At 42.5% G+C, this 20,573-nt stretch overlaps 1 protein-coding gene across 4 annotated transcripts in view; it reads left to right on the top strand.

The window, feature by feature from the left end:
- Positions 1-1,548: 1,548 nt before the first annotated feature.
- Positions 1,549-20,573, top strand: part of MPHOSPH9 (M-phase phosphoprotein 9) — a 2,191,511-nt gene continuing 2,172,486 nt past the window's right edge. For 2 of the 4 annotated variants that reach the window (XM_044068924.1, XM_044068922.1), the window contains exon 1: positions 1,551-1,867. The gene's annotated coding sequence lies outside the window, so the exon portion shown is untranslated. Of the gene's footprint in view, positions 1,868-20,573 lie in introns of all 4 variants that reach the window. The other 2 variants (XM_044068926.1, XM_044068923.1) reach the window with 2 other exon arrangements.

Genomic DNA, 20,573 nt, shown 5'->3' with positions numbered 1-20,573 from the left:
GGGACCTGGGGACCCAGGTTGACAGTGGCCTTTCTTTTGACACTCATGTTGCTAAAGTGGTTAGAAAGACCTTCTACATTACCCACCTGATCATGAAGGGATTCACATCCAGATCTAGTGAGGTCATTGTTCCCCTGTACTCTTCACTTATCAGACCAACGATCGAGTACAATGCCCCATTCGGGATGTATCTCACCCGACATCTGCAGCAATTGGAGAGACCCCAAAAGTTCCTCACCAAAAGGATAAAGGGACTCCAAAATCTGTCATATGCTGCCAGATTGAAGAAACTCCAGCTCTATTCAGTCGCATACCGTCTGCTCAGAGGTGACATGTGCCTGACATACAAGGCCATGTCCAACCCAGAATTAATGGACATGCTCCACCTCAAAAAATCCAAATCCACCAAAACCACTAGAGCAAGCGACTTAAACCTTAGCACGGATATAAATAGGACGTGTTGGAGGGATAGATTTATCACTCAGAGACTCCCTATGCTGTGGAATAAAATCCCGGTCCATGTGAGGCAGAGCACCTCGCTGGCTCTGTTCAAGAGAAATCTTGACCTGTGGATGGGAGATCGTAGGTTTACCCCGGGAATCATCTCTGTGTTACTGCTGGACAGAGGCACAACAAACTAATGGGCACAGTATTTTTTCATATAAGGGGTGGCGTAAGCCACAAAACTTTGGGCTAGGCTTATAAATGCCTTAGGGCAGATAGCCTAGTATAAACCTATGAACCTATGAATGATGTAATGTATAGCCTGGGAACCCCAGGAAAGTGTGAAGAATGATGTAATGTGAATCAGGACTGCAATTTAAGTTTAAACAGAGAGAACCAGAGATTATTAAGCATTTTTGTCTCGACCATCCAACTCACAGCACTGTCTTGCCCTTATGTAAGTTATCTTAGACGTGTATTTTCTTTTTAGAAACAGCTGGAAACTAGAAAGATTAGACTAAGTGTTTTTCTGTGATGTCAGAACTGTACTACTGAATTATTTTAAGTATTTCTCTGTGATCTCTGAACTCTTGACTAGCACTGAGTAGTAAGAAGTGTTGTCTTGTGTTTTTATTATTAAATATTTTAAAACCTTTCAACTGTGGCTGTTTTGTGTAGAGATAATTTAAGCTCTAGAGTACATTGCATATTTATAGTGATTACTGTACCAAGTCACTCTAATAAGCCTTGACTGTTTAGTTATACTACCAATTGGATACAGTAATAATTGGATACCCTTTTAAGGGCCTCTGAGATCTGGATCCTATAGCTGTGCCAATGGGGAGTCTTACTGGGGACCTGGAGAGCATGGGAGCAACCAGCCCCCGACTGACTGTGACCTCCGTGTGCTCTTAAGGGAAATTGCACTTTACTGTGTGTAATTGGTTAACCTTTCTTCATATATGAGACTCTTGTGTTAGTGGTGAGGATTGAGGCTCCTTGATTGCAGGGCGGAGTTTGGGCGGTTTTTGCTACTGCGCATCTGGTGGGGTGGTGTTCTAATACAAAACCAAATGCTGTTGAAGGCTGTCTGAAAATAAATAGAGTTGTTTAACGTACGCGGGTGCTGTTGTTTTTACCCGTAAATAACAAGTATGGCAATCAATACTCATTACATTCAGCACATATGAATATTCATGCAGCTGCACCATTTCCAGGTTGGAGGCGGGGTTTGCTACTGCGCATCCTGGGAGATACTAGTCTAATATTATGCTTAAACCAGTATTTATCATACCGTTAACAGCCAGAAATTACTTTCTTAGAAAACGAAATTTGTTGTCTACGGAGTGGAAGTTCAGTCACTCGACCCGGAAGTATATCCTGCTTGGTTGGGTTAGCGCCATGGATAACCTATTTCGAAGATGTAAGTAATTGAAGGTTGTTGTTGTATTAGTACACCTGGTCTCTTGTTGGTAGTATTATACATTTCATGCGAAGGGCATTTGGTGTTCATTCCGAAATATAAAATTTAAGTTGTATCTGTAGTGCCGGTGTTTTATTATTGTATTTATTTTGAAATGTGGACCGTTTGGAGTAGTTGCAGTGTATATTTTGTGTGAAATGCTCTATAACCTCTAGCGTTATATTTTAATAAAAAAAAAAATAAATAAATAAAACAAAGCCAAAAAAAGGCCAACTCCTTTGTCTTAACGGAATAAAACACAACTTTACAAATTGTTTACCTTAACCAAACTGTCATTTCATGTAGTGTGAACATGGATGAAGGGTACAATCATTTATTCATTTGTGAACCATTTAACTAAACGGATCGTGTGAGAAAGGTAGAACGTATACCTCTGAACTGTCCAGATTTTTGCTTCATAGTTTTGGTCTTTTCCTCATAAACTGTGATTTTCTGGTAATTCACGGAGGACTGAAGTGCATAGGTAATGACATGCATTTGAATTTCAGACGTCACATCATTCCAAAAAAAAAGTGTGTATATGTATGTATACACACGTTAATACAAAACCTGTTACTCTAGCAACGCCCAAAGTTTAAAGAGTAATGTTTAAAATCTGTCACGATTGGGCATTTGTCCCCCATTATTTTAAGCTTTGTCAGAATTTTTGTGTTAAGAGGCTGAGAAGTATACTATACATACAGTAGTTGTAAGAATGTTATGCACCATTTGTTTAAGTGAACGTTTAGGACTAAGGTGTTTCTTGTAGTTAAGCCAATAATTATTAGTCGGTGGCATAAGTGATACTGACAAGAACCGTATTATAATATATTTGTGGTGTATGTGTTACCAATTTCATTTTTCCCTTTTTTGAGCATTTGTATTAATGGGTTTGAACATGTGCAAGTATTTCAAAGGACACGTGTATTTTTGTATTTTAAATAAATGCAATATGTATAATAAAGTATGCCATTTGAAAAAAAAAATACTCTGTTACAACTGATAAACGTGTTTTTAAGTTTCATAAAGAGTCCACATTTGAAATATTTCTCAATCAGTATTTTATATATGTGTGTGTATGTATGTATCTGCAAATTTGTCATGGCCACAGTAGTTCACAACAGAGAATCAGTTATTTTCATTTTTTATCTGGAACTTGTCAGGAATGTTGACTAATACTATTATTGTGATTTAATGCAGAGTAATTTGTCAGAAAGTTGTTGTTATCTTACAGAAAACAGATACAAGTGAGCAGCCATAGAAAATGTGTGACTTATCAACCTTACAAAACTGTTTACGTCTCCAGTAATGAATATTCGTATCAGCAGAAACGTTTGATGATCTGTAGAGTGATAAAAAGGCCCTCTGTAAAACTTTGCAGGTATAAATATGTCTCTGCACTTTTCTGTGGTCTTCTTAACACTCTGTTTTAGCAACTGGTAACTGTCAGTATTTTTCATCAATACTACCCATTTTCCCTTGAACATAGTTTTCTAATTGTACAGTTACAGTAAAACATTTAAATGTGACTAGTAGAGCTGCTGTTCAGAGTGCGATTCAGCATTAATATCTGATATTCTGGTGTACATATACTGCCCATTTTAATTGCTCATATACAACACTTCTTACTTTTATATTGCATCACATTTTTTAACCTGCATATTCTTACTTTAATGGGGGTGAGGCATGTAAATATCAAAATTTGACGTTCTGGTTGCACATCTATTTAACAACATTGTATTTTGCAGTATTGTTATAGTGGTACTGTCATTCCCCTAATCCCCCGAGGGGTTGGTATTAAGGGCAAAACCCAAGAGGACCAAATTCTCTAGCTAAAAGGGTATGTATGTATAATATATAGATTTGTGTGTGTGTGTGTACACGTGTATAAACTGTTTGTAAAATGTAGATGCAAATACATGTTATGTGTAGATTTTTATACACTTTTAATGGCAGTGGCTCAGTAAGGTAGTACACTTGGCTTTGGTATTGGAAGAGCAGATGGCAGTGAGTTTTACTCTCGCCTCAGGTGATTGGACTCATTTTTCTAATACTGACATTACATTGCAACATTAAGGGTGCATACAAGTCCCAGAGATTATTTTGGTGTACATTTTTGAGCCTGTTGGTTATTTAATACTTGAATTTCTTTCTTGTTTATGTGCAAATGAGTTTTTTTGCTTTTTTCTTCACTGAAATATAACTGTGTGGTCATCAAAGGAGCACTCCTGATGTCATTTGTTGAAGTCTTAAGCAAGAAATCTTATGTTACTATCATTTAACGTTGCCTTACAGATCGGGGGTGGGCACCAGTTACTGCCCAACGCATATTCCTTTCAGACATGTGTCTTTTGATTTTTTTCCCATAATTTTTGACAAATTTTTAACTCTGCTTGCATTATCACATCCGTTTCCTTTTTTGCCTAAATAACAGTCTGAGGTTAATGAAATTGCAGTATTTCCTGCTGTTTGAGTTATTTACAGCGATCTTTCCCCCCACAGTGATGCCACAGGAAGTATCTGAATGAGAATGAAAGTACTAAGTGACGACCGCTAACTTCAGCGGTTAGTTAATGGTCAGGTTAATACAACCAAATATACTATGACTGAATGTAACGGCTTGCAGACTTTAGGTATACAACTGCCTTTTGAATAAATTTAAAATGAGCAAATTAAATTTAAGACTATGGTAGAGTAATTCAAAAACATGTAAATATTGCGCAATCTATTGGCTTCTGCCAATGAGTTACTACAGTGTGATTTCTGATGGAAGGGGGGAGTTAGAGAGAGACTACAGTACGATGCTGAGTGTGGGTGTGTGTGCGATGGCCTGCAGTACGATGCTGAGCATGGAGGAGTGAGAGAGAGAATGTAGTATGATGCTGCCCATGGAGGAGTGAGAGAGAGAGAGAGAGAATGTAGTATGATGCTGATCATGGGGGAGTGAGAGAGAGAGACTGCAGTATGATGCTGAGTGTGGGGGAGTGAGGGGGGAAGACTGCAGTATGATGATGATGATTCTGAATATGAGGGAATGAGAGAGACTGCGGTATGACACTAAGCGTGAGTGAGAGACTGCAGTACGATGCTGAGTGTGGGCGGGTGAGAGGGAGAGAGACTGCAGAATGATGATGCTGAGTGTGGGTGAGCGAGAGGGAGAGACTGCAGTATGATGATGCTGCGCGTGGCAAGTGAGAGAGGCTGTAGAACAACGCTGCTGAGCGTGGGCGAGTGGGGGGGGGAGAGGCTGCAGTATGATGCTGCTGAACGTGGGCGAGTGGGGGAGAGGCTGCAGTACGACACTGCTGAGCATGGGCGAGTGGGGGGAGAGAGGCTGCTGAGCCTGGGCGGGGGGGGGAGGAGGTTGCAGTACGACGCTGCTGAGCCTGGGCGAGTGGGGGGAGAGAGGCTGCAGTACGACGCTGCTGAGCCTGGGCGAGTGGGGGGGGAGAGGCTGCAGTACGACGCTGCTGAGCCTGGTGGAGTGGGGGGAGAGGCTGCAGTGCAGCTGCTGAGCCTGGGTGAGGGGAGAGGCTGCAGTGCACGCTGCTGAGCCTGGGTGAGGGAGAGGCTGCAGTGCGGCTGCTGAGCCTGGGTGAGTGGGGGGGGAGGCTGCAGTACGACGCTGCTGAGCCTGGGCGAGTGGGGAGGGGAGAGGCTGCAGTATGACGCTGCTGAGCCTGGGTGAGTGGGGGGGGAGGCTGCAGTACGACGCTGCTGAGCATGGGCGAGTGGCAGGAGAGAGGCTGCTGAGCGTGGGTGAGTGGGGGAAGAGAGGCTACTGAGCATGGGTGAGTGGGGGAGAGAGGTAGCAGTATGATGACACTGCTGAGCCTGGGCGAGTGGGGGGGGGCAGCAGTATGACGCTGCTGAGCCTGGGCAAGTGGGGAAGAGAGGCAACAGTACGACGGTGCTGAGCGTGGGCGATTTGAGGGGGAAGAGAGGCTGTAGTACGACGCTGCTGAGCGTGGGCGAATGGAGGGAGAGAGGCTGCAGTATGATGCTGCAGAGTGTGGGGAGAGAGGATGCAGTGCAACATTGCTTAGGGTGGGCAAGTGGGGGAGAGAAGCTGCTGAGCGTGGGGAGTGAGAGGCTGCAGTACGATGCTTCTGAGCGTGGGAGAGGGGGGGGTGAGTGACTGCAGTATGATGCTTCAGAGCATGCGTGAGTGGGGGGCAAGAGGCTGCAGTACAACGCCGCTGAGCGTGGGCAAGTGGCGGAGAGTCTGCAGTATGATGCTGAGCTTGAGCGAGTGGTATAGAGGCTGCAGTATGATGCTGCTGAGCGTGGGTGAGAGGCTGCTTTGCGTGGTTGAGTGGGGGAGAGAGACTGCAGTATGAAACTACTGAGCATGGGAGAGTGAGGGGGGAGAGGCTGCAAAGGCGAGTGGGGGGAGAGAAGCTGCAGTATGATGCTGGTAAGTGTGGGAGAGTGGGCGAGAAAGGCTGCTGACATGGACGAGTGGGAGGGAGAGGCTGCACAGCGTGGGCGAGTAGGGGGAGAGATGATGCTGTGTGACACTGCTGAGCATGGGTGAGTGAGACTGCAGTACGATGCTGCTGAACGTAGGCGACTGAGACTGCATTACGGCACTGCTGAACGTGGGGGAGAGAGACTGCAGTACGACACTGCTGAACGTAGGCAAGTGAGACTGCATTATGACGCTGCTGAGCATGGGGGGGGAGAGACTGCATTATGATGCTGCTGAGCTTGGGGGGGGAGAGACTGCAGTACAACGCTGCTGAGCGTGGGGGAGAGAGACTGCAGTACAGCGCTGCTGAGCGTGGGGAGAGAGACTGCACTACAACACTAGCTGTAGCAGCTACTGTAGCCAAGCAATATGTGTCAGTCTGCTCTCTAACCCATTGTCGACTACAAGATACTGCATTATCCTCAGAGTCAGAGAAGGATATAGGCATGCCTAATGTATAACACGTCTATAGTGTATGATGATTAGAATTACCTTGCCATAATGTGTGTACACGTGTTTATTTCTTCGCTTTCAACATTTACTTTTTCTTGTAAGCAGTGTTGTACTCTATTTAGCAGAATTTACTGCTACAGGGACATAGTTGACCATTTTTGTGGATCTAGCCAACAACAGCACTATGGTGTCTATGCTGTCCTGTCATGGAATGTGTAGAAGAGCTATCACCTTGGACACTTAGGCATGTATAGCTTTGACAGTTAACTACAGGGACCTTCCAACCACCATCAGGGACACTGAGGGATCACAGGCATCTGCTCCATGAGTGTTACTCATGTTCCTTGATGTTATGTTGAAACCAGTGGAGGGATATGTGTGATTCTAATGAACCCAGAGAGGAGAAGTAACATTTTGCAGGCTATTGATAGAGTAACTCATTTTCCTGAAGGTCTAGCGGTCATCAGTTACACCCATATTATTTCTTAGGTTCATAGGATGATACTAGGCTAGTGGCCAGGAGGCCCTTATAAGCCTAGCCAAGAATTTCACTTCCTACAAAGTCACCACCTTCTTGTGGGATCCCAGGGGTATATATTATGTTTCCCAACCAGTCATCCAGGTTCCACTTAGAGGGCTACTGAGGTACTTTGCTTGACATGGAGAGGAAGTCTATTCCACAGATGGGGAGTCGTTGGGACACAAATCTATCCCAACAAGTTCTATTAATGTTACAGACCAGGTTACCTTGTGTGCAGGTTGCACGAGTAGAGTTTGACTTACGGATATGCAGCAACTCCATGAAGGCTGAGTCTGAGACTGTCTTGTTTGCCAGACACAGGTCATGCCTGAGCGGTCTGTACGAGACAGAGTAGAAGGACAGGGCTATTAGCCTATTTGTATAGGATAGGTGTTTGAGACCCTGGATTTTCCTGATCAGGAACCTCTGTGATCTCTCAAACTGCTGCATGTGCTTGGCAAGGTACATGATAAAGGGAGCATTGTACTCTATAATGGGTCTGATAAGGGAGGAGTACAGGGATGTCATGACCTCCTTGTTCCTGGATGAAATACTCTTGCTTATGAGGTGGGCCATGTAGAACGCCTTCTGTACTACGTACGCAACAATGGTGGTCAAAAGTCAGGTTGCTATCAACCTGGGTGCCCAAGTCCGACTGATTGCGTGCTTAGTACGTTATTAATGTGATAATTGGTGGGGCACCATTTTCCCCAAAGGGGATAATGATGCATTTCTTGGCATTCAGTTTGAGGCCATGCTTCTGGCACCAGTCATTAGCTTGATTAAGACCCACTTGCAGGATGTTCACATCACTGGAGGGATTTAGGACCGTGCCCAGCTTGCAGTCATCTGCAAACTTGGTCAGCCACAGACAACTGGTTTTGGCTTGCATCTCAGAAGATTATATCCCAAACAGTAGAGGCCCCAAGGCTGATCCTTCGGGTACACCGCTTGTTACTGGTCTGTTACTAGAGGGGGCTTCCCCTATTTTGACTGGGTTTTTGTCATTGAGCCAGTTAACTACTCATCTGGTGAGGAATAGTGTCAAAGGCTTTAGCTAGGTCAAGGTAGGTGATGTGCACTATCTTGTCCTCATCCATGGCTTTGGTGACACTTGATCCCACACGGTTTGGTTTTGTCAATGTCCTTGTTTATAAGATCCATGATAATGCGTTCTTATAATTGCTTGGTTCAGTGGATGCTCCACCTTTGTGCAGAGAGATGACAGTGGCTGTCCTCCATTCTGCTGGAATGAAGACGGTGTACAGGCTTTGGTTGAATAGGGTGCTTAGTGGTGCTGAGAGCTAAGTTCATGTAGGACACAGCCAGGGATGTTGTATTTTTTGCCTTTGAGAGGGCATTAATAACCTGCTCCCTGGTGATGAGGGGGGGGGGCAGGTGCTGGGGATGTCCTGGTTTAATGAAGGGGGGACGGGATAGTATTGATTGGGTAATTAGAGGAAAGGGAGAAAAAGGAAGTACAGGAAATAGGAATGAGTTTAGCAGTGGCAGGTCCAGGTGCTGCTTAGCTATTTTTGAGAATGTTCTTTAATTCGTGAGCAAGTTTTTCCTGAGGGTTTTGGGAAGTTTTGTTCCATGAAAGAGCAGAAAAGTAGCTGTAGAGATTGTGTCCAAAAGATTTATTAGGTTTGTTAAGTTAGTAAGTTTAGTTAAGATTTGTGAGCTGTAGAAGAGATTAGGTAAGCTTGAGGAAGTGAGATTCCGGAACCTGGTGTAAGGAACCTTTTGTTTTATATAACAGGTCAAGCTTTTGTTTTTCTAAATGCGGTATGTACATGGAGATCAAATTTAAGTTGGTCATCTATGATGGCCCCAAAGCTTATTGTGGATTTCAGTTATAATAGTGATGTAGTTAAGGGAAGAGATGGTGAATGAGTATTTAAGATGGTAGAGGGATTTTGATAGGAAGAGAAGTTTAGTTTTTTAGGGTTGAGTATGAGTTGGTGGTTAGTAAGCCAAGTTTCAGTGAGATTTAGAGGTTTGTGTTAGGGTGAGCAAGTCAGAGGGATTATCAGCAATTGAGATGATTGTGGAGTTGTCTGCATACTGTATTGAGGACAGGAAGTGTGAAGATGGTTAGTAAAGATGTTAAAGAGAAGGTGGCCTAGAATTGAGGCCTGTGTCGGGCACAAATTTTGATGAGCAGAAAGGGGGATAGAGCAGAGAGTCACTTGACGGATTGCTGTAGCTGTTAAAGCAAGAGATTGTTGCTGAAGAGAAGTCTAATTGAGAAAGTTTGGAGAGGATGATGGAGTAAAAGATTGCATCAGAAGCTTTGGAAAGATCTAAAAGCAGACCGGACACAAGTTTATTATTGTCTCTGGCTAGAATGATGGAGTTAGTAAAGGAAATTAAGTACAGTAGTAGTGCTGTGGTAGGGTAGAAGCCATGCTGGGTAGGGGTGATGAGAGTTTCTTTAGTTAGATAAGTCGAGAGTTGTTAATAAACACAGTGCTTAAAAATTTTAGACATTTGAAAGTATGGCAATAGGGTGATTTAATTAGAGAGCTCTACAAAGTTTTTTTTCCTGAGAGCGATTAATGGGGATGGAGACAGGATATGCAATAGAGTTAGTAGCAGCTTTTAGGAAAAGTCAAATTATCAGCTGATGGAGAGCATGGTTTAAGTTTGAGAAAAAGATTTTTGATGTAGCTGGTTGGAATGGGATTAAGTGAGAATGGGCATTTTTGTAGTAGAGGGGTGGTGGGGGTGTGGAAATGGTTTGGTAGGAAGTCTTTATAAGTTTGCTGATGGTATTAATGAAGTATGAATTGAAAAGGCGTGCAGTTTCTTGAGATGTGTTGTTGGAGAAAGGGTTGGGAGTTGAGGGATTCCCTGGTTGGAGCATTTTGATGACAGTATTCCAGAATGTTTAGGTTCCTTAGTTCTGTAGTAAGGGATGTGTAGTAGTTCCTTTTAACAATATTTGTGTGTTTTTGGTCAGATATTACAGTTACCTGTGTTGTTGGTAGTGTGTAAAAGATTGTCTTAGTCCAGAGTTTCCAGGAAGACTCTCTCTGCTTAGCGTAAGAGACTGAGTAGAGCTGGTGAGCTAAGGAGAACACCGAGATATGATTGACAGTTTTGGGAAGGGCAAAAGAGGTAAGTGTGTTTAAAAAGATGGAGTTAAATTGAATAACCGCTTAATCAAGAGGTAGGAATGAAAGGAAGGACCAATCGTTGAATGTAAAGTTTGATAGCTTTTGGCATTCTTTTAAATTTGTGAGGTTTAGAAAGGAGGGAGGAGAATCTTTGGACACTTATAGGGGAGTGGTCACTGAATCTGGTAGGGATTTAGGTTGGTGATTTGAGGTTGGGATTGGAGACAAGAATCCAGTCTAGGACAGAACCAGTATTTGTGGGTTTGTGAAGAGAAGTTGGATATAACCATATAAGTTTATACTGGAGGTGGGGGAGTTGGAGATGAAGTGAAGCGAGTTAATATTAACATTGGATAATATTATAATTTTATTATGTATATTGTCAGACTTCCAGTGAAGAATCTGTTCTGATACGGGAATATTTTCTCCAGGGGGTATGTAGATGGTGACTGTAGTAAGGGATATATGGTCATTAAGTTTGCAGTTAGCTGTATTGAGTTCAGCTGGGTGAAAAGACATAATAGCAATGCCTCCAGATTTGTTATGTATGCAGTCAAATCATAGACTGTTACAGCCAGGGGGAGGGGGAATTCATTGTCTGTGTTATGTAGTTTGAGTGAAGTTTCAGAGAGAGTAACTATGTTGGGGGAGTATTGGGCTATCCAGTGGTGTAATTGAGTTATCTTGCTAAAAATGCTGTGGAAGTTGATAGAGTAAAAGGAGAGATGTTTGGGACTAAGGTTGGGTACCTGCAGAAGTGTTTGTGTAGTATTGGATAAGTAGGTGTTAATTTGTTTGTGTGGGCTGAGGTTGAGGTGAATGTCACCAGAGAGTTGAAGGATGTTGCAGGGATGGAGAAAGAAGACTAATTGGGTAGAAAGATAAATTTCTGTGATTTTTTTGTAATGTGGAGAGATCTTTGGAGGCAAGTTGATTTTTGAGGAGAGAGAATTCAGTAGTAGAGAAGAGTGCTGGAGATGTGGGCGAGGAGTAGTGGCTGTCTGTGCTTGTAGTGTAGTGAGAGGAGGTAGGAGTGTTGGGATGCAGGTTAAGATGAGAGTGATAAGAGGTGAGGTTAGGAGTAGAAGAAGAAAGAAGAAAAGACAGGGAGGAACATATTTGTTTGACGGTAAAAGAGAATATGAGAGGGTGGTAAGAGTGAAGTAAGTGGGATGAGTTAAGTAGGAGGAGGATGGGGAGTAGTGTGAGAAAGTAGAGTGAAATATGGTGTGTAAAGAGGTGGGAGGGTTAAGATAAGGGTAGGATCTAATTGGGTAAGGTTTAGAGGAAGTTGGAGTGCAGATGAGGTGGGATATAGCTGGTTAGCTATAAAGGAAATTGATGCAGGGTGGGAGGTAATGGGGTAGAGTAAGGGAGTAGATGCAGGGTGGGAGGGAATGGGGGTAGAGTAAGGGAGTAGATGCAGGGTGGGAGGGAATGGGGGTAGAGTAAGCGAGTAGAGTGAGCCCGAGTGAAGTGGGTTGACCCTCAAAAGCTGTAGCGTACAAGGCCAAAAAGTTATCAGCAGTCAAGTCAAAAAGTAAGTTACCAGTTCAGTTTTACCCCAGATCAATGTTTAGCCTAAAAACAACCTGCAGTAGTCAGCATGTGGTGCGGAACAGCCAATTTAAAAGTAGCTTACTATGCCACTGCCACACTGAGTGGGGCGGAGTTGGGTTTTAGATGGCTAAGCTATTACAGATTTGGCATCTTTAGCTACAATTACAGTAAACTAATAAGCGGGAAGAACAGGAAGCTCTAAAGGAAAGGAAAGACAGAAAGGAAACAGCTGTTAACTGTGCCAGTGTACACTGCAAGAGCTGGGTTTTAGTAGATGGGCAAACTATTACAGAATTGGCATCTTTAGCTACAATTACAGTAAACTAACATGTTGGAAAAAGAGGAACATCTAAAGGGAAGGAAAGATAGAAAGGAAACTGCTGTCAACTGTGCCAGTGTACACTGCAAATTTAGTGGTCCTTTATAAGTGTACATAGCTTGTTTTAACCTACAGTGAACTTCTTGTCTGGTTCTTTCTTAAAATGAAGCCTTGCACATGGTAAAATGATTTTTTTAAGGTAGAAACCACTGGAATTATGGTTGAATAGGGTTATACATTTAACCAATTTTCCTACAGTCTCAAGGCTCTGCCGGGTTGTGTGCAATGCAGAGAAGGTTATATAATAGTGTCTGAAGTTTCCACAGTTAACACGTCTGGCACACGTACAGACTATATTACTGATTTTTCTAGGTTGATGTCTTCAAAGGGAAATGTTATGGAGACAGCAGATAAGTCACACACAAATGTAACCGTCCGAGCACAGCTGCACTGCAGGCCCAAAACATTGCTGAGCTGGTGTTCAGATTGATATAGGGTTTGAAGATTGGGTAGAGATGGGTGAAGGCTGCCAGCCTAGCCAAGTAGAATTTGATACATAATTCTGGCATTTGTAAATATAAATGTAAAATACAGGCTTGTTTCTTAAAGAAAATACTAAAATGTTGAACTTCATGTTTGTAGCAACATTGCCATTTGCTGTAAGGAAAACTAAGTCAAGCATTTCACATCTGTTCTTTGAAATTAAAATTATTTCATCACTGCTTTTGATGTTTTACATTTCGGCTCCAGTCTGGCTAGATGAAGGCTTCCTGCCTATTGTTTTAAGGCTAAAGTTAATGACCAGAATTTACATGTGGAATGTCCGTTATTGCTCTAAGTGTAAAAGAATGTAAATGCAGTTTCTGTGTGACCTGGGAATCCGGACGGTGTAAAAGATGATGTAATGTTTAGCAGACTTGCAGTTTCAATTTAAACAGTGAGAACCAGAGATTATTAAGCATTTTTGTCTGTGATATCCAACTTACAGCACTGCCTGTTGTCTTAAGTAAGTTTTCTTGTAGAAATAGCTAGGACTATAAAGATTACACTGTGTTTTTCTGTTATGTCAGAATTGTACTACTGAATTATTTTAAGTTTCTGTGTGATCTCTGAACTCTTGAATAGCACTGTGGTGTAGTAGTATTGTCTTGTGTTTTTAGTATTTATTTTTAAAACCTTTTAACTGTGGCTGGTTTATGTAGAGGTAATTTAAGCTCTGGAGTACGTTGCATGCTTATAAGTGATCCTGTAATAAGCCCTTCCAATAAGCCTTGATTGCTTGTTACATTGCTATTGGATGATAATAATATTGCACAGTAATAATTGGGCACCCTTTTAAGGGTCTTTGGTAGCTGATAATTATTAGCTGGCGGTGGCAGTAATTACTGCCTTATAGTCTGGGCATAGGGGCACAGCTGGAGAAGCTGTGTCAGCCTTTCCCAGGAGTGCCTGTGAAGTTGTATAAATACTTATCTGTGTGTGTTGTGTGTGTGTCAGCTACTTGGGCAGAGACACGAAGCACTGGTTGGACAGAGAGAGTACTGGAGGTTAGCCTGCCAGCTAGGCTGAGATCTGGACCCTATAGCTGTGCCTGTGGGGTGTCTTATTGGGGACCTAGGGAGCAACCAGCCCCAGACTGACTGTGATCTCTGTGTGTACTTAAGGGAAATTGTCCTTTACTGTGTGTATTTGTTATCCTTTTCTCTTATAGGAGACACCCTCTCTGGTGTTAGTGGTGAGGATTGAGGCTCCTTGATTGCTGGGCCAGGGCACGGGCATCAGATAGGTCTTGTTTCTGCTGTCTAGGACCATGGTGACATGCTGCAGTATGCTCCAGTGACTTCCAGCAAGACGTGCTGTCTGTCCAGTTCAGCAGAATATGATTATATGCAGACAGCTGGAACTGGAGGACCAGACACACCAGATGCAGAGGTTGAGGAGGCATCTGAGGAACCAGCTGCAGGGGAAGACCGTGGAGAAACAGAGGTAGAAGCAGTATATTGCAGCAGTGGCAAAGAGGCAGTGTCTGATCCGCAGAGAAAGGCCAGATTAGGCACAGCATAGATTAAAATATGTTCTGCATTGCATTGACTGGCCACAGTGTGCATCAGACATCAATAGGGCTGCGAGTCAAGGTCTAGTGACCATCGTGGACACAGGAAGGGGCACTATGAAGAAGTATTGGTGGGGTTACCCAAGGATATGGAAAGAAGTGAATGATGTGGCCACAGGATTGGGGAAGCTGGGTAATGTGAAGGGAGGGGTGTGTGGCTTCCTGAGAGGGGCGAATGTCCATCGGTACTGGGTATGTGTTCAGAATAGGTGCCAGGGACAAATATGGCTACCCTTCGTGTTTGTGAGAGTGAGATGGGTAAAGTGGGATGTCCTCAGCCGGAGGTACCTTCTTGCTAAGGAAGGGCACTGGTACCAACAGATGCACATAAGGATTACTATAGATCATGGGACTTTGACCAGTTAGTTGTGTCATATACTTGACCAGCGTGTAGATTACATCTATGTAGGTAACTGTGTTGTAATGCACCATCTGCCGTTGAGGGAGGCAGCATCACTGAGCACTGTAAATTGTGGAGTGCATGCAGACTGGAGGCAGATGAGATGAGCTGTGACCACAGGATCAACATCAACCCCAGAGCATGGTGACAGAAGGTGGCATATGCCTAGATGACTGTCCTATACATCGCCTGTGAAGTGTCCATTGCAGCACCCATCTCTGACAGTTACCAGGAGGCATGGTTGTTATAGTCAGTAGTCCACTCCTGACTCCTGTCCCCCCAAACTGTTACTCCCTGCAAGTGCATGCACAAGAGATGCGTGTGCTCAGTGGGGTGGGGTGTCAGGCATGACCTGTCCTTCCTTCAGGTTTAATGAGGTGTGAGTTCCACAGACAACAGAGCTTTGCCACTAGATGTGGGGGTTGTACTGTGTTCAACGGTCATAGTTGCTGATATTGGCACAGTGTCTTCAGACTTTTTTACTGGATGGCTTCCATCAATATCCTATGCAGTACTGACATCAATTCCATGACCGAAGACCCTGTAAACCTAGCACCCTTGAGGGAGATGGCGAAAAAAATGTGTAACATTGCTGTGACATTTCCATCACCTTATGATGCAGCAGCAGTACAGTGTGTATAACATTGCTGTGTGACGGTTCCGTCACCTTGTGATGAAGCAGCAATACCATGTGCATAACATTGCTATGTGGCTGTTCCATCACCCTATGATACATTAACAGTATTACTGTGTACGTAACACTGCTCTGTGACGGTTCCATCATCCTTTGATGCTGCAGCAGTATTACTATGTACGTAACACTGCAGTGTGATGGTTCCATCATCCTGTGATGCAGTACCATGTGCATAACATTACTGTGTGACTGTTCCATCACCCTATGATGCTGCAGCAGAATTGTATGTTTAACATTGCTATGTGACTGTTCCATCACCCTATGGTGCATCAGCAGTATTACCATGTATGTAACTCTGCTGTGTGATAGCTCCATCATCCTGCGACGCAGCAGCAGTACAGTGTGCATATCATTGCTGTATGTCGGTTACATCACCCTATGACACCGCAGCAGTGGCACTGCATGCTTACCGTTGCTAACATTGCTGCTCGACTGTTCCATCAACCTATGACACAAAAATACAGTGTAAGTAACATTGTTGTGTGATGGTTCCATCGCAACAGCAGTGGCACCATGAGAATACCATTGTGTGATGGTTTCATCCTCCTGTGATGCAGCAGCATAATGTGCATACTGTGGCTATGTGACTGTTCCATCACCTTATGATGCAGTAGCAGCGGTAGCATGTGAGTACATTTGCTGTGTGATGGTTCCATCACCCTGTGATACAGCAGCAGCTGCACAATGTGCGTAACGTTGCTGTGACGGTTCCAGCACCCTGTGATACAGCAGCAGGTGCAGTGTGTGCGTAACGTTGCTGTGTGATGGTTCCATCATCCTGTGATACAGCAGCAGCTGCACTGTGTGCATAACATTGCTGTGTGAAATTTCCTTTGCCTTGTGATGCATCAGTACAGTGTGTGTGTGTAGCATTGCTGTGTGACGTGTACATGACATTGCTTTGTGACTGTTCCATCACCCTGTGATGCAGTAACAATATTAACAGTTATGCAAAGAATATAAACAGGTGTACTTTGGATTTTGTACCTTTCTTCTTGTATCCCAGGTGTGCCTTTAGAAGACATATGGCAGTGCTGTGCATCCCAAACCTTAAGCCACACGTGTACTCCTAAACTGTAACCAAAAATAACACTGGAACCAAAAATAACTCTGGAACAGGTACTTAAACACAAACGACTCCAAAGCCAAACAACTAACATTGTTAATTTGTCATCTGCTCTAACTCTGTTCTTACTTCTCGACTTCATGAGCTTCCAGGCTTTTGGCTCACAAATTTTCTGTGCTCCTCCTAAGCCAGGTGATTAAGACAAAATATCAATGACATGCTTTATTGAGACAGTGGACTGTATTCTCATTGGTGTATTACTTGAATAATTAAGCTAATGGATTATATAATGAGATGGTTCATTTATTGTTTGCATCTGATGAAGTCTTAGCAACTTAGACGAAAACACTCTGTGTGGAATTGCATTTGTGTTTTGGAATTCTAACATTGAGCCGGCTATTTTACTTCATCTGTGGTACTCCTAAACTGTATTACTGACCTAAGGTAGTACCACTGTCCATGCTGGATTTAATTTCTCTTAGTGCATTTCACAAAGACTCACAATAAACCCCTTGGGTGGGCTACTGCTGCATGTCAGTCATTGCACCCCTTCTGTGCTTCTAACACACCTGTCAGCAGGTGGCTATGGAGACCCCACAAAAAGAAGAAAAAAAATCTTACATTCAGTCAGTTCCCCCACCTGCTTATGGCCTGTTGTCCCCATGTCCCACCATCATGTGTTATAGCCTTCTCTAATATGTAGATAGAGGACCGCTATGAAGGTGGCTGGTACAAAGTGGATGCTAGGGCTGTTGGCTGTGACTGCATTGACATGGTGACCTAAAGAGGAGGCCCCACCCCTTTTGAATAAATACTTTATGGTGACACTTTTCTGTGCAACCCCATACATGGTACACTTATTGCAGCACTGATTGCTGATATGACCATTTTGTAGTCCTATGTTTTTACAAAAGTAATAAAGCAACCTCATATCAAACATTCAGCGCTTACATTTATTTAGGAATAATGAGATTTCGATTTGCTTGTTTAGCAATCCACTGTAGTCTGTCCAGTCTTCTGTTTGATTTAAGATTACTCATTAAACCAGAAAAAGAAAAAAAAGTTTACTACCTAATTTGAGACCGGGAATTAATTGATGACCATATGTTATTTGCACAGTATTGTAGTCTTGACATCTGGATCTTGTATTGAAGTAGGCAGTACGTTCAGTGTCAACATCCGATTCCAGCACAGCATCCCACACAGTCGTTTTTCTGCTAAGAAGTTTTGTTTCTGATCTCTTCTATTTCTTCTCTGTTATTGATGGTTTCTTTGTTTTTTCATTTTCTGGTTATAGCTCTCTTAGCATGGTATTTAGCTTAGGATGGTACTGTGGTGCAGTGGTAGCGTTGTCGCTCACAGCAAGAAGTTATCCAGTTTGATTCTCTGCTAGAGTGCCTTCTGTGTGGAGTCTATATGTTCATGTGGGTTTCCTCCAGGTGCTCCGGTTTCCTCCCATGTTACAAAGACAGCATTTCTCCCCGGGCCTCTGCTGAAAATTGGCTTTGTTCCAAGTCCGACTTTCCTGGTAAACAAATGTTAAATAAAATAGCAATGCTTTCACTATTTTACACTGCCTACTCAGCAAAAACATCTGTATACTGAGGTTAAATTCTCTTCCAAGTGAAACACTTAACACCGTGTTCAAGTCTTTTTGTACTGAAGCAACTTCTTCTATTTTACTGTAAAAGTTCTTTGTTGGCATGTTTCGCTGTAGTCATGATAGGGAGGAGGGCGGTTCTTGCAAAGTTTTCGTTATTTTCCTTTTTGTGCAGTTTTATTATGAGAGTTCCACCAGAAATATCTTATTCCTGAATTTGCCATTATGTTATGTGGGCATATTGGCACTGACTTTTCTATTGTCGTGACTGAACCTGATCTGTTGTTAAAATGCACAGGACCCTTCCTAGCAAAAAGTAAGCAACATACTTGAGCAAAGCCATGGAGCTGATATGCTGTATAGTAGTGCAAAGATTTTTCAATGTTATGTATCATTCAGACTCTTGTAAGGCAGAAGAACACCTGTTATAAATTACTAGTTTGTTCATTTTCTTACCTGCATCTTTTTATTTCTAAAGTTGCCCCTTCTATCCTTGTGTTGCCAGGTAGCCAGTAAGTATTTTAGATGCTATAGCTATTTTTAAAAAGTTAAGCTTAGCTTTATTATCCAGACCCAGTGGCATTGCCCTCTTGCAGTATAACATCATTTAGTAAACATTCATAGACTTGGTACATACATTACCTGAAATAGCTATACAATATTGTGTACTAGTTTCCCTCATGTAATGTATTAGCTTTTTTTTTTAATTTGATTCCCCCTTCTGCACTGTTGTAGTATCTTTTACAGCAGCGTAAAAGCAAGTTTGCAGTTGAAAGCAGGGAGTTTACCAGGCCGCACGCACTTTAGGTCCCTCTCCATCACCAGGCCGCATGCACTTTAGGTCCCTCTCCATCACCAGGCCGCACGCACTTTAGGTACCTCTCCGTCATTCAGTTTTCCTATTAAGAAAATCTGACATATAATATTTAAATTGTTGCATTTATAGTAATTGAGCAGTTCTTTTCTTTGTAGTACTTTATTTTAATTGGTTTAAGGTGTCGGTGGCTTAAGGTGTCCAAAAGCAACTGACATTTTTGGAGGCTGTTTTATGCATTGCCATATAGACATTTATCCTTTTAAACAGTGTCCTCATTCCATGTTCCCAGTGCATTTTTTATAGAGTAACTTTTTTTTTGAAAATTGTGTTTAATCTCCTTTATTTTATCATCAGTTTATTTTGGAAATCAGAAAAAGGCTTTGCAGGAAACCTCTCCCTTGAAGTGTCTGCAGTTTGCTTTTCTGCACCCGTTGACTGGTTGTGTTGCCACCTTCTGCCATCCTGCATCTGTTTTCTGTTTATCAGTTTATCTAATGCCTTTTGAAAGTGTGTAATAGCGGACTCGAGGTAAATCAGAATTCAGTAACTCGCATTTAATTTCTCTGTAGAGCCTTAAAAAGAAGCCAAGCATTTTTTCTGTGTTTGTGATGAAAAGTCATCATTTACATAAACCCAGGTGCGTACAGCCTTTAAGATTCTTCCCTTCTTCCACAAAATAGGTTTTCCTCATTAGGTGATGTGCCCGTAGTTTTAATCATTGTATGTCTCTGTTGCTTTCTCGGTCTCAAACTGGGGATGTTTACTATCTTATCTGTCTTTAATCAATTGAGGATATAATGTCTTAATAGTCCTTCCCTTCAGTTTGTGCTTGTGTTGCTGTCAACCTCATGCTTTCTCTGAATGACCTGTCCTCAGCCATTTGTTAATATTTTAATCGGTGTCCCACTTTTTTTAAGTTTCCATATCTTTTATTTCCTCTGAATATCCAGTTAAAACATGTTCTGTTTCCTGCAGTCGTCTCTTATTGATCCTTACATTTCCAACATGGACCCACTTATCTCATTCCCTTGAGTACAGCTCTTTTGAGTGTGTACTTTTAACTCCCAGTGGGTGTCTTGAGCATTTAAAAAATGAAGTTACAGTTAAAGGAAGTATTCATATCTCTGGAACCATGAGTGTTACTAGAAAACTGTAAATGGCAAACTGTTCAGGATAAATTAGTCTTTATATTGGTGACTTTCATTCAGTTTGATGCTTTAAACTGGATTTTATAAGCCAAAATAAAAGCAGTGAATATTAATTTTGTAATGTTGTTCAGGCAAGACACATACTTCCAGCAGGAGTTTCTTCATACAGCTGTGAGCTTCCATTTGAGGCTATGCAGTTCTGCCTGTGTTATCTGAATGTTGAGATGTTTAGAGAAATACAAAAATTATTACTATACACATAAACAGTATACAAATAATGTCAATAGAAAGCCACAACGCACCCACAAGACGAGTGCTCCGTTGCAAAGAAAGTAAATGATATCCAGAACTGTTGTAGTAGCAACGAAGCAGCCAAGTATCAAG

Source organism: Protopterus annectens, chromosome 4.part0 (assembly GCF_019279795.1).
Source record: "Protopterus annectens isolate FY-2018-M chromosome 4.part0, PAN1.0, whole genome shotgun sequence".
Taxonomy (NCBI): domain Eukaryota; kingdom Metazoa; phylum Chordata; order Ceratodontiformes; family Protopteridae; genus Protopterus; species Protopterus annectens.
This window is presented reverse-complemented; position numbering and strand designations above follow the sequence as displayed.